Source organism: Phyllobates terribilis, unplaced genomic scaffold, assembly GCF_046119375.1.
Source record: "Phyllobates terribilis strain yellow unplaced genomic scaffold, ASM4611937v1 Scaffold_298__1_contigs__length_2340664, whole genome shotgun sequence".
Classification (NCBI taxonomy): domain Eukaryota; kingdom Metazoa; phylum Chordata; class Amphibia; order Anura; family Dendrobatidae; genus Phyllobates; species Phyllobates terribilis.
Window position 1 is genome coordinate 433,439 of NW_027363058.1, and position 13,997 is coordinate 447,435.

Below are 13,997 nucleotides of genomic sequence, written 5' to 3' on the forward strand. Positions count from 1 at the left end.
ACCCCTGTAGCAGCCGAATCCTCAGGGTGCTACAATAGCATTGCATCACATTACATGGCAATGCAATGCACAGTTGCTGAAGTTGAACCAAAATGAGCTTGTAATCTGGCTTCTGCAACTTTGAACATGAAAAATCCAATGAGGAGAAGAAAAGCAAAGCCAAAGAGTCCATCCCAAAATCCGACAAACAAGCAAAATGAACAAAAAACATTGAATTCAATTCTTTCTGATTTTAGAAACTGCATTAAAGAAGGGGTGCACCGGTCCTGGAGATACTGCAATACCAGGTCAATGCGTGGAGTGGACAGAGCAAGCTCTTTTTCCATCTCCCTGTTCTAAAAATCCATTTAATATATGGTCCCCAGATAGGGGACGTATCAGATATTAAACTGATAAGAACAGATACTACACTTGATCTTAGCCAAAAGGCCGAGAAGCGAAACCAGAATTGGTTTCAAACTACGGAGCCACCCAAGGATCCTGAAAAGTCCATTTGTGGAGATGAGCTCCTGGACTCCCGTTAAGAAGACATGTTGTCAACCTCTAGATCCCTTACATGCCTGCACTTTTCGACTTGCTGCTGCTGCAATCCACGCGTTTTAGATCTGCATAACTCCACCTCTTTAAACACAGCACCTTCACCCCCTGCTGTTCCCACCCGCCTCAACACCGTTGGAAGGGAGGAGAACCAATTAAGGCGGGGGGTGGGGTGGAACGAGCAGCTGTCTACCCTTAGCAGGAGGGCTCCTGATTACATACCTCTCCTGCTGCTGCTGCTGCTGGCTGTCCAGCAGCAGACTGAAGGTGGCTGCTGCTGTGCACAGGTATATAAAGGCTCAGAGCCTATTATGACACGCGCAGCCAGCGTTCCATTGCCACATTCCATCTACTGCAGGCAGGATACCTGGCTGGCTGAATGTCGCTGAGAAGCTCACAGAGACCGCCATAAGCAACAGTTTAACAGAATGCCACAGACTAATCAACCAAACTTTTTGGGTTGGGTTCTCTTTTATAGTCTGCAGGCATTAAATGAAAGAAGTCAGTGTTCCAGCAGAAGGAGACAACGTTTCAGAAAAGGCATTGTAGCAAACCAAAAAAGAAATTTTAAGCGCAGCAGAGTAACCAGCGCACATACCTGTTAGCTCAGGTGAGTTTAAAAGGCTGCTGTTGATAACAAGGGCATTTGCTAAATAGATGGTGTGTGTGCAACAATATACTGAAAGGTCAATTATATTGTGCAGCTTATCTCACCACCTGTAGTTATTTAGGTGAAAGCTCCAAAATGCTTGCCTAATATGTCTGTTTATCCAAAAGGAAGTAAAAAGGGAGAGCTAGAAAGATAGCATTGCATCACATTACATGGCAATGCAATGCACAGTTGCTGAAGTTGAACCAAAATGAGCTTGTAATCTGGCTTCTGCAACTTTGAACATGAAAAATCCAATGAGGAGAAGAAAAGCAAAGCCAAAGAGTCCATCCCAAAATCCGACAAACAAGCAAAATGAACAAAAAACATTGAATTCAATTCTTTCTGATTTTAGAAACTGCATTAAAGAAGGGGTGCACCGGTCCTGGAGATACTGCAATACCAGGTCAATGCGTGGAGTGGACAGAGCAAGCTCTTTTTCCATCTCCCTGTTCTAAAAATCCATTTAATATATGGTCCCCAGATAGGGGACGTATCAGATATTAAACTGATAAGAACAGATACTACACTTGATCTTAGCCAAAAGGCCGAGAAGCGATAACCAGAATTGGTTTCAAACTACGGAGCCACCCAAGGATCCTGAAAAGTCCATTTGTGGAGATGAGCTCCTGGACTCCCGTTAAGAAGACATGTTGTCAACCTCTAGATCCCTTACATGCCTGCACTTTTCGGCTTGCTGCTGCTGCAATCCACGCGTTTTAGATCTGCATAACTCCACCTCTTTAAACACAGCACCTTCACCCCCTGCTGTTCCCACCCGCCTCAACACCGTTGGAAGGGAGGAGAACCAATTAAGGCGGGGGGTGGGGTGGAACGAGCAGCTGTCTACCCTTAGCAGGAGGGCTCCTGATTACATACCTCTCCTGCTGCTGCTGCTGCTGGCTGTCCAGCAGCAGACTGAAGGTGGCTGCTGCTGTGCACAGGTATATAAAGGCTCAGAGCCTATTATGACACGCGCAGCCAGCGTTCCATTGCCACATTCCATCTACTGCAGGCAGGATACCTGGCTGGCTGAATGTCGCTGAGAAGCTCACAGAGACCGCCATAAGCAACAGTTTAACAGAATGCCACAGACTAATCAACCAAACTTTTTGGGTTGGGTTCTCTTTTATAGTCTGCAGGCATTAAATGAAAGAAGTCAGTGTTCCAGCAGAAGGAGACAACGTTTCAGAAAAGGCATTGTAGCAAACCAAAAAAGAAATTTTAAGCGCAGCAGAGTAACCAGCGCACATACCTGTTAGCTCAGGTGAGTTTAAAAGGCTGCTGTTGATAACAAGGGCATTTGCTAAATAGATGGTGTGTGTGCAACAATATACTGAAAGGTCAATTATATTGTGCAGCTTATCTCACCACCTGTAGTTATTTAGGTGAAAGCTCCAAAATGCTTGCCTAATATGTCTGTTTATCCAAAAGGAAGTAAAAAGGGAGAGCTAGAAAGATAGCATTGCATCACATTACATGGCAATGCAATGCACAGTTGCTGAAGTTGAACCAAAATGAGCTTGTAATCTGGCTTCTGCAACTTTGAACATGAAAAATCCAATGAGGAGAAGAAAAGCAAAGCCAAAGAGTCCATCCCAAAATCCGACAAACAAGCAAAATGAACAAAAAACATTGAATTCAATTCTTTCTGATTTTAGAAACTGCATTAAAGAAGGGGTGCACCGGTCCTGGAGATACTGCAATACCAGGTCAATGCGTGGAGTGGACAGAGCAAGCTCTTTTTCCATCTCCCTGTTCTAAAAATCCATTTAATATATGGTCCCCAGATAGGGGACGTATCAGATATTAAACTGATAAGAACAGATACTACACTTGATCTTAGCCAAAAGGCCGAGAAGCGATAACCAGAATTGGTTTCAAACTACGGAGCCACCCAAGGATCCTGAAAAGTCCATTTGTGGAGATGAGCTCCTGGACTCCCGTTAAGAAGACATGTTGTCAACCTCTAGATCCCTTACATGCCTGCACTTTTCGGCTTGCTGCTGCTGCAATCCACGCGTTTTAGATCTGCATAACTCCACCTCTTTAAACACAGCACCTTCACCCCCTGCTGTTCCCACCCGCCTCAACACCGTTGGAAGGGAGGAGAACCAATTAAGGCGGGGGGTGGGGTGGAACGAGCAGCTGTCTACCCTTAGCAGGAGGGCTCCTGATTACATACCTCTCCTGCTGCTGCTGCTGCTGGCTGTCCAGCAGCAGACTGAAGGTGGCTGCTGCTGTGCACAGGTATATAAAGGCTCAGAGCCTATTATGACACGCGCAGCCAGCGTTCCATTGCCACATTCCATCTACTGCAGGCAGGATACCTGGCTGGCTGAATGTCGCTGAGAAGCTCACAGAGACCGCCATAAGCAACAGTTTAACAGAATGCCACAGACTAATCAACCAAACTTTTTGGGTTGGGTTCTCTTTTATAGTCTGCAGGCATTAAATGAAAGAAGTCAGTGTTCCAGCAGAAGGAGACAACGTTTCAGAAAAGGCATTGTAGCAAACCAAAAAAGAAATTTTAAGCGCAGCAGAGTAACCAGCGCACATACCTGTTAGCTCAGGTGAGTTTAAAAGGCTGCTGTTGATAACAAGGGCATTTGCTAAATAGATGGTGTGTGTGCAACAATATACTGAAAGGTCAATTATATTGTGCAGCTTATCTCACCACCTGTAGTTATTTAGGTGAAAGCTCCAAAATGCTTGCCTAATATGTCTGTTTATCCAAAAGGAAGTAAAAAGGGAGAGCTAGAAAGATAGCATTGCATCACATTACATGGCAATGCAATGCACAGTTGCTGAAGTTGAACCAAAATGAGCTTGTAATCTGGCTTCTGCAACTTTGAACATGAAAAATCCAATGAGGAGAAGAAAAGCAAAGCCAAAGAGTCCATCCCAAAATCCGACAAACAAGCAAAATGAACAAAAAACATTGAATTCAATTCTTTCTGATTTTAGAAACTGCATTAAAGAAGGGGTGCACCGGTCCTGGAGATACTGCAATACCAGGTCAATGCGTGGAGTGGACAGAGCAAGCTCTTTTTCCATCTCCCTGTTCTAAAAATCCATTTAATATATGGTCCCCAGATAGGGGACGTATCAGATATTAAACTGATAAGAACAGATACTACACTTGATCTTAGCCAAAAGGCCGAGAAGCGATAACCAGAATTGGTTTCAAACTACGGAGCCACCCAAGGATCCTGAAAAGTCCATTTGTGGAGATGAGCTCCTGGACTCCCGTTAAGAAGACATGTTGTCAACCTCTAGATCCCTTACATGCCTGCACTTTTCGGCTTGCTGCTGCTGCAATCCACGCGTTTTAGATCTGCATAACTCCACCTCTTTAAACACAGCACCTTCACCCCCTGCTGTTCCCACCCGCCTCAACACCGTTGGAAGGGAGGAGAACCAATTAAGGCGGGGGGTGGGGTGGAACGAGCAGCTGTCTACCCTTAGCAGGAGGGCTCCTGATTACATACCTCTCCTGCTGCTGCTGCTGCTGGCTGTCCAGCAGCAGACTGAAGGTGGCTGCTGCTGTGCACAGGTATATAAAGGCTCAGAGCCTATTATGACACGCGCAGCCAGCGTTCCATTGCCACATTCCATCTACTGCAGGCAGGATACCTGGCTGGCTGAATGTCGCTGAGAAGCTCACAGAGACCGCCATAAGCAACAGTTTAACAGAATGCCACAGACTAATCAACCAAACTTTTTGGGTTGGGTTCTCTTTTATAGTCTGCAGGCATTAAATGAAAGAAGTCAGTGTTCCAGCAGAAGGAGACAACGTTTCAGAAAAGGCATTGTAGCAAACCAAAAAAGAAATTTTAAGCGCAGCAGAGTAACCAGCGCACATACCTGTTAGCTCAGGTGAGTTTAAAAGGCTGCTGTTGATAACAAGGGCATTTGCTAAATAGATGGTGTGTGTGCAACAATATACTGAAAGGTCAATTATATTGTGCAGCTTATCTCACCACCTGTAGTTATTTAGGTGAAAGCTCCAAAATGCTTGCCTAATATGTCTGTTTATCCAAAAGGAAGTAAAAAGGGAGAGCTAGAAAGATAGCATTGCATCACATTACATGGCAATGCAATGCACAGTTGCTGAAGTTGAACCAAAATGAGCTTGTAATCTGGCTTCTGCAACTTTGAACATGAAAAATCCAATGAGGAGAAGAAAAGCAAAGCCAAAGAGTCCATCCCAAAATCCGACAAACAAGCAAAATGAACAAAAAACATTGAATTCCATTCTTTCTGATTTTAGAAACTGCATTAAAGAAGGGGTGCACCGGTCCTGGAGATACTGCAATACCAGGTCAATGCGTGGAGTGGACAGAGCAAGCTCTTTTTCCATCTCCCTGTTCTAAAAATCCATTTAATATATGGTCCCCAGATAGGGGACGTATCAGATATTAAACTGATAAGAACAGATTTTTTTGATTGAATATATCTTTTATTAGCACAAAAAATAAGTTAACAGACAGTGTACAGTGCCGCAGCCCAGTACTCACAGAATTCTACATCATATTTACATAGCATGAGGATACGACGCACTAACTAGACACATCACACCCCTATGCTACACAAAACACTCAATCTGAAAGAAAAAGCATGTCAATCAATACAGTACGACGAACCGTGATAAGGGATGGGGATTGGGAAAAAGGGGATGGGGAGGGGAAAATCACAGGCCCGAAGCTTTATTGAAAGACAAGACACATAAGGGGAGAGGGGTAGGAGGGGTTTAGTCCTCATCCTCGTCCTCCGGACCGTCCATGATGGAATAGTCTCTGAGCAGGCTGTGGATCAGCCTGCGGCAGTCCTGGATGGACATCCTCTCCCTCCTCAAGATGAGCCGGTTCCTGGCGACCCAAACGGCATCCTTGAAGCAGTTCATAAGGCGCCAAGCCTCCTGGATGGCTCCGACGGTATGAACCCCAGGGAAGAGTCCGTAAAGCACAGAATGGTGCGATAGGCTCGCCCTGGGGACAGAGTTCCTCAGGTCATCCTCAAGTGCAGTCAATAGGCGCTGTGCAAATCCGCAGTCCCAAAAAATGTGCAAAGATGTTTCCTCCACGAAGGGGCACCTTGGGCAGTACCGGGTCTTGCACAGGTTCCGGGCATGCATGAATGACCGGACGGGCAGTCCGCCCTGAATCGCCATCCACGACAAGTCCTTGTGCCCGTTGGTCAGCCTGTCAGACGACACATTTGTCCACACAGTCTCCAGCGTGTCCTGGTGAAGTCCTGTGATGTTCTCCACGTCATCCTTGGCTCTGATTAGCTTGTGGATAGTTTTGGGCTTCCACAAGTCGGGCTTGAGTCCCTCCAGTTGATGCTCCCCCACAAATCGAACGATGTCTCCGTAGAACCATGGCGTCGTCCAGTTGTAGGGGAAGGAACTGTCCCACTTGTCCCAGCCGAGTCGCCTCCAAAGAGGAAGCAGGAAGAAGCGAGACATGGACCTGCCCGCGGAGCCATTCTTGACTTGCAAAGTCCGGCGGACACAATCACACACAAAAGAGGATCGCAGGAGGGTGGGGATATCTGGAACGCCCTTCCCACCCTTGCGAGGCTCCTTGTACATGACGGCCCGCCTGACTCTGTCCATCTTGGATCCCCAGACAAAGTGAAACACTGTCCTGGTAATGGCCCTGCACACAGTGACGTGTGGGGGCCAGGCCTGCGCCGTGTACTGCAAGACGGGCAGGACCTCATTACGCAGGATGAGTGCCTTACCCTCACAAGTGAGGTGTCTGAGGCTCCAGAGTCCGATCCGTTGCTTCACCTTGGCCAAGCGTTCTTGCCAGGACTTGAGGGCCGCTCCTTCCTTCCCGAACCAGACTCCCAGCACCTTGAGGAAATCCGGTTGAATGTTGAAGGGGAAGGGGGCGGAGGAGGCCGGCTGCCAATCCCCGAAGAGCATGGCTTCCGACTTCCTGCAGTTGACTTTGGCCCCTGAAGCCCGGCCGAACCTCTCACACGTCTGGACGAGGGCGTCGACTGAACCACGATCAGCGCAGAAGACGGTGACGTCGTCCATGTAGAGCGAGCACTTGACCTCGTGTCGTCCCGGACCCGGTGCGGTGATCCCTCTGATCTCTCCATTCTGCCGGATAGCCTCTGCGAAGAGTTCTATAACACAAACAAAAAGAAGAGGTGATAGAGGGCAGCCTTGTCTGACCCCAGAGAGGACAGGGAAGGGGTCAGTCTTCCAGCCGTTCACCAACACCGAGCTGTGGATATCAAAATACATCAGACGGACATACGAACAAAACATGTTACCCAAACCTAACCGGTGCAGAGCTCGGCCCATGAACTCGTGGGAAACCCGGTCGAAGGCCTTCTCCTGATCCAAGGAGACCAGGGCCGCGTGTGCGCGGCGGACCTTGATGTACTCGACCGTGTCCCGCACGAGAGCGAGGCTGTCTGCGATGCGACGTCCAGGGATGCCGCAGGTCTGGTCCGGGTGGATGATCCGTCCGATGACCGTCTTAAGTCGTGTCGCCATCGTCTTAGCCAGGATCTTGTAGTCCACGTTGAGCAGAGTGATGGGACGCCAATTCCTCAGGTCGCACCTCTCTCCCTTCCGCTTGTACAGGATCGTGACCATTCCTTCCCTCAAAGATGGAGGCATTCTACCCTCCACCACCATCTCCTCGTACAGGTCCAACAGGTCCGGACAGATGAGGTCTCCCAGCGCTACATAGAGCTCCGCTGGAAGACCATCACTGCCCGGGGTCCTGCCGGTCCTAAAGGATTTAGCGGCAGAGAGCAATTCGCCCACCATCAGAGGTTTGTCCAAGGCTGCCGTGCCTGCAGGATCAAGATGGTTAGTGATACCTGACAGGAACTTATCAGCAGCGTCAGGGTCGGTAGTCTTGTGGGAGTAGAGTTCGCTGTAGAAGTCGCTGACGACCCTCATCACGTCCTCCTTCCCACGTCGCATGTTTCCGCTCTCGTCTCGCAGCTCGTTCAGGGGCGTGTGACCGGCATGAAGTTTCCTGAAAAAGAATGAGTTACATTTCTCACCCTTCTCCAGATTCTCCACTTTGGAACGGAAGACGATTCGCTTGGACTCCTCCTCAAAGTGCCTTTTCAGGCTCTTCTTGGTCTCCTCCAGCTCCTCCCTCACGTCCCAGCCGCAGTGAAGAAGGTCCTGCAGCGACCGCAGCTCGCGCTGCAGCCCTCTGAAGTCCCTCCTCTTCTCACACGCCTGTTGTCGACCCTTGGCCTGAAAGAAACAGCGAAACTCAAGTTTAACATATTCCCACCAATCAGAGACTGTTTGGAAGCTACCCTTGTAGGACTGCCACATTGCGTAGGCTGCTCTCAGCTCCTCCACGACTTCATCCTGAGCCAGCAGAGCACAATTCAGCTTCCAGGAGCCGGGACCGGACGGAAAAACGTCGCCGAGGACACCTTGTAAGTGAATGGCTCTGTGGTCGGAGAAGAAGCAGGAGACCATCGAGTGCCTACTCTGCCTGACTGCCCGAGAGGTGAACACAAAGTCAATCCTGGAGCGGAGTGAGCCATCGGGTCGGCTCCACGAATAGTTCGTGGAGCCTCTCCCCATGGAGCCCACCACATCCTGAAGAGAGGCCTCGGTTACCATCTCGATGAGCAGCTTGGACGTGATGTCCAACTTGGCAGATGTGCCAGAACTACGACCATCCTCGTCGATGGGGCAGTTGAAATCCCCGGCCATCACTAAGGTCCTGGTGGTGGCAAGCTGAAGCCGCAGGGTCTGGAAAAGCTCCAAACGCTCATTCTTCAGTGGGGACGCATACACGTTGATGAACCTGACAGGTTCTCCCGCCCAGTTGCCATCTACAACAAGAGCCCTGCCGCAGATGAGCTCCTGGACGGACTCAAGCGTGAATGCGCCCCCCCTGATCAGAATTGCGACCCCCGCAGACTTGCAGTCACCCCCACCGGACCAGTAGGATGGACCGTGGGACCACTCCCTGGCCAGATGTTTGAAGGACCTAGAGGAGGGAAGGGAACATTCCTGCAACAAATAAACATCACACAACTGGGAAGTAAGGAAGGCATAAATAGTCTGACGTCTGAACTTGTCCTTGATGCTCCTGACATTAATGGAAAATAAGTTAATATTAGCCATCATGTAGGGAAAAAAGAAAAAGTTAGCGCAGGCAATACACCTTAGTTACCACTCCGGTCGGGTGGTCCCTCGTCGGTGTTGACTGCTGGTGACGGGATCACCAGCAGGCCCTCTTCCTCCATCTGGTAAAGCAGCGCGGCCTCGATCTCGGCGACCACCAGTTCCTCCTCTTCTGGCTCGTCCACCAGGGTCTCAACCATGTGCTCCATCTCTTCTGGCTCAGGGAGGGTATCCTCCTTTTCGCCTACGAAATCCAGAATCTTCTTTTTGGAGGATTCAGTAGCAGGGCTGTCCTCCACCTTCCTCTTTCCCCGGGTTGGAACTGGGGAGACAAGAAGGGGAAAATCCTCCTCGGAATAGATAGCGGCGGGTGGAGGAAAGGTTAATTCCACCGCTACCATGGTCTGGGGAGGGAGAGTGGCTGCCGGGGCAGGGGAAAGGACACCTGCTGAGGAGTAGGGGAAGGAGGAAGAGGAAGTGGAATCCTCAGCAGGGGTGGCCGGGGTGGGGGGGAATTGGACGGGGGTGGCAGGGGGAGGGATCGAGAGAGGGGTGACAGAACTCTTACCCTCCTTTGACTTTTTCTTCTGCTTCGGAGCTGCTGGGACCGTCGCTGGGGCTTTGGCCACCGACTCCTTGACCGCTTTGGCCTTGGTCGTCTCGGCCTTGGCCGCTGGGGCCTTGGTCGTCGCGTCCTTGACCTTCACAGGCCTGGTCGTCGGGGCCTTGTCCTCCGTAGCTGGGGTCGTCGCAACCACCGATGCCCAGGATCTCTCACGCTTGGGGCAATCCTTGTACAGATGAGCCGCCAGCCCACACAGGTTGCAGGATGTCTTCTTCGGGCAGTCCTTCGAGCTGTGTCCCGTCACTCGACAAATCCTGCAGGCATCCTCCTTGCAGTTCTTCATCTCGTGGCCGTTCTTGCCGCATCTCCTGCAGTTCCGCGGCATGTCCGGGTAATAGATGAGGCCGTAGGAGTTGCCCAGGGAGAATGTCGGGGGCAGGTGCCGAAGTCCGTCTGAGTATGCCAGGTCCCTGTGAAGTCTAACGGTCACCGACCACTTACCTGTCCAGAAGCCGAGTCCATTCAGGATGTGAGAGGGTTCCTTCACAACCAAACAGAAGCGTCTCAGGAAGGTACAGATGTCTTGGCCTGGGGTGTGCGGGTTGCGCATGGAGACCGTGATCCTCCTTTCGTCCCTCTGGATAGGGCAGCTACCTGTAAAGGCAGAGAAAGAATTATCCGGTCCTTTTGCGCTTACCATTTCCCAGAACCTCCTGCAGGTGTTCACAGTGGCGAAGGTGACGAAGAAGATCCCCGTCAAGAAGGTCTGGATGCTGAGGGTGTCCGACCTGGAGAAGCCTCGATCCAGCAGCATCTTCTGGCAGAACACGTCCGAGGACATGTCCGGCACCCTCCCATCCACTTCCTTCAGCTTCAGGGCCACCGTCTGCCGCATCCATGGCTCCAGGGCTGGAGCTTCGTGGCGGGGCTTCTGGGGTCCCTTCTGCTGGCCAGTCGTGGAGGCAGAGTCCTTGGGGTCAGAATCGGCTCCTGGCTGGGCCCTCCTGGCTGTCCCCTGCTCCAGGCTCTTCTTTTCGGCCTTCCTCGCAGCGCTTGCCATGGCTTTCCTCCTGCAGTTACTTCTTGGAGCTGGATCTGGAACTCTTCCCGGAATGGGTGGAGCTATGCAGATTCTTCTCCCGTCGTGTTCTGGACAAATTCCCCGAAAGGTCTTTGTCTCGATGATTTTCTTCCTCGAAGATTCCACAGGACAGCCCGATTCTTCTCCGAGTCTTCGTCTTCTTCTGGATTCTTTAGAGCTTCTTCCTCCCACCGATATCCGCCTTCCTTCTCCGATGTCAGCTGGGCTCCGAAGCTCTTCTCCTTCCGAGTTCGATCGCTCTCGTCAAGTGTAGATCGTAGCTCTTGTGTTCTTAAAAGAACAGATACTACACTTGATCTTAGCCAAAAGGCCGAGAAGCGATAACCAGAATTGGTTTCAAACTACGGAGCCACCCAAGGATCCTGAAAAGTCCATTTGTGGAGATGAGCTCCTGGACTCCCGTTAAGAAGACATGTTGTCAACCTCTAGATCCCTTACATGCCTGCACTTTTCGGCTTGCTGCTGCTGCAATCCACGCGTTTTAGATCTGCATAACTCCACCTCTTTAAACACAGCACCTTCACCCCCTGCTGTTCCCACCCGCCTCAACACCGTTGGAAGGGAGGAGAACCAATTAAGGCGGGGGGTGGGGTGGAACGAGCAGCTGTCTACCCTTAGCAGGAGGGCTCCTGATTACATACCTCTCCTGCTGCTGCTGCTGCTGGCTGTCCAGCAGCAGACTGAAGGTGGCTGCTGCTGTGCACAGGTATATAAAGGCTCAGAGCCTATTATGACACGCGCAGCCAGCGTTCCATTGCCACATTCCATCTACTGCAGGCAGGATACCTGGCTGGCTGAATGTCGCTGAGAAGCTCACAGAGACCGCCATAAGCAACAGTTTAACAGAATGCCACAGACTAATCAACCAAACTTTTTGGGTTGGGTTCTCTTTTATAGTCTGCAGGCATTAAATGAAAGAAGTCAGTGTTCCAGCAGAAGGAGACAACGTTTCAGAAAAGGCATTGTAGCAAACCAAAAAAGAAATTTTAAGCGCAGCAGAGTAACCAGCGCACATACCTGTTAGCTCAGGTGAGTTTAAAAGGCTGCTGTTGATAACAAGGGCATTTGCTAAATAGATGGTGTGTGTGCAACAATATACTGAAAGGTCAATTATATTGTGCAGCTTATCTCACCACCTGTAGTTATTTAGGTGAAAGCTCCAAAATGCTTGCCTAATATGTCTGTTTATCCAAAAGGAAGTAAAAAGGGAGAGCTAGAAAGATAGCATTGCATCACATTACATGGCAATGCAATGCACAGTTGCTGAAGTTGAACCAAAATGAGCTTGTAATCTGGCTTCTGCAACTTTGAACATGAAAAATCCAATGAGGAGAAGAAAAGCAAAGCCAAAGAGTCCATCCCAAAATCCGACAAACAAGCAAAATGAACAAAAAACATTGAATTCAATTCTTTCTGATTTTAGAAACTGCATTAAAGAAGGGGTGCACCGGTCCTGGAGATACTGCAATACCAGGTCAATGCGTGGAGTGGACAGAGCAAGCTCTTTTTCCATCTCCCTGTTCTAAAAATCCATTTAATATATGGTCCCCAGATAGGGGACGTATCAGATATTAAACTGATAAGAACAGATACTACACTTGATCTTAGCCAAAAGGCCGAGAAGCGATAACCAGAATTGGTTTCAAACTACGGAGCCACCCAAAGATCCTGAAAAGTCCATTTGTGGAGATGAGCTCCTGGACTCCCGTTAAGAAGACATGTTGTCAACCTCTAGATCCCTTACATGCCTGCACTTTTCGGCTTGCTGCTGCTGCAATCCACGCGTTTTAGATCTGCATAACTCCACCTCTTTAAACACAGCACCTTCACCCCCTGCTGTTCCCACCCGCCTCAACACCGTTGGAAGGGAGGAGAACCAATTAAGGCGGGGGGTGGGGTGGAACGAGCAGCTGTCTACCCTTAGCAGGAGGGCTCCTGATTACATACCTCTCCTGCTGCTGCTGCTGCTGGCTGTCCAGCAGCAGACTGAAGGTGGCTGCTGCTGTGCACAGGTATATAAAGGCTCAGAGCCTATTATGACACGCGCAGCCAGCGTTCCATTGCCACATTCCATCTACTGCAGGCAGGATACCTGGCTGGCTGAATGTCGCTGAGAAGCTCACAGAGACCGCCATAAGCAACAGTTTAACAGAATGCCACAGACTAATCAACCAAACTTTTTGGGTTGGGTTCTCTTTTATAGTCTGCAGGCATTAAATGAAAGAAGTCAGTGTTCCAGCAGAAGGAGACAACGTTTCAGAAAAGGCATTGTAGCAAACCAAAAAAGAAATTTTAAGCACAGCAGAGTAACCAGCGCACATACCTGTTAGCTCAGGTGAGTTTAAAAGGCTGCTGTTGATAACAAGGGCATTTGCTAAATAGATGGTGTGTGTGCAACAATATACTGAAAGGTCAATTATATTGTGCAGCTTATCTCACCACCTGTAGTTATTTAGGTGAAAGCTCCAAAATGCTTGCCTAATATGTCTGTTTATCCAAAAGGAAGTAAAAAGGGAGAGCTAGAAAGATAGCATTGCATCACATTACATGGCAATGCAATGCACAGTTGCTGAAGTTGAACCAAAATGAGCTTGTAATCTGGCTTCTGCAACTTTGAACATGAAAAATCCAATGAGGAGAAGAAAAGCAAAGCCAAAGAGTCCATCCCAAAATCCGACAAACAAGCAAAATGAACAAAAAACATTGTATTCAATTCTTTCTGATTTTAGAAACTGCATTAAAGAAGGGGTGCACCGGTCCGGGAGATACTGCAATACCAGGTCAATGCGTGGAGTGGACAGAGCAAGCTCTTTTTCCATCTCCCTGTTCTAAAAATCCATTTAATATATGGTCCCCAGATAGGGGACGTATCAGATATTAAACTGATAAGAACAGATACTACACTTGATCTTAGCCAAAAGGCCGAGAAGCGATAACCAGAATTGGTTTCAAACTACGGAGCCACCCAAGGATCCTGAAAAGTCCATTTGTGGAGATGAGCTCCTGGACT

At 49.3% G+C, this 13,997-nt stretch overlaps 7 non-coding genes and 1 pseudogene across 7 annotated transcripts; all 8 read right to left on the bottom strand.

Moving 5' to 3' along the window:
* Positions 1–250: 250 nt before the first annotated feature.
* On the bottom strand, positions 251–441 carry LOC141220606 (U2 spliceosomal RNA). The gene has a single exon (XR_012288811.1). It is a non-coding gene; the product is annotated as a U2 spliceosomal RNA (small nuclear RNA).
* A 1,114-nt stretch (positions 442–1,555) lies between these two features.
* On the bottom strand, positions 1,556–1,746 carry LOC141220542 (U2 spliceosomal RNA). Its single transcript, XR_012288748.1, has one exon. It is a non-coding gene; the product is annotated as a U2 spliceosomal RNA (small nuclear RNA).
* Positions 1,747–2,861: 1,115 nt separating this feature from the next.
* Positions 2,862–3,052, bottom strand: LOC141220543 (U2 spliceosomal RNA). Its single transcript, XR_012288749.1, has one exon. It is a non-coding gene; the product is annotated as a U2 spliceosomal RNA (small nuclear RNA).
* A 1,115-nt stretch (positions 3,053–4,167) lies between these two features.
* On the bottom strand, positions 4,168–4,358 carry LOC141220544 (U2 spliceosomal RNA). The gene has a single exon (XR_012288750.1). It is a non-coding gene; the product is annotated as a U2 spliceosomal RNA (small nuclear RNA).
* Positions 4,359–5,473: 1,115 nt separating this feature from the next.
* LOC141220662 (U2 spliceosomal RNA) lies at positions 5,474–5,667 on the bottom strand. Its single transcript, XR_012288867.1, has one exon. It is a non-coding gene; the product is annotated as a U2 spliceosomal RNA (small nuclear RNA).
* A 5,564-nt stretch (positions 5,668–11,231) lies between these two features.
* On the bottom strand, positions 11,232–11,309 carry LOC141220730 (U2 spliceosomal RNA; annotated as a pseudogene).
* Positions 11,310–12,424: 1,115 nt separating this feature from the next.
* Positions 12,425–12,615, bottom strand: LOC141220546 (U2 spliceosomal RNA). Its single transcript, XR_012288752.1, has one exon. It is a non-coding gene; the product is annotated as a U2 spliceosomal RNA (small nuclear RNA).
* Positions 12,616–13,730: 1,115 nt separating this feature from the next.
* On the bottom strand, positions 13,731–13,921 carry LOC141220619 (U2 spliceosomal RNA). The gene has a single exon (XR_012288824.1). It is a non-coding gene; the product is annotated as a U2 spliceosomal RNA (small nuclear RNA).
* Positions 13,922–13,997: the final 76 nt, after the last annotated feature.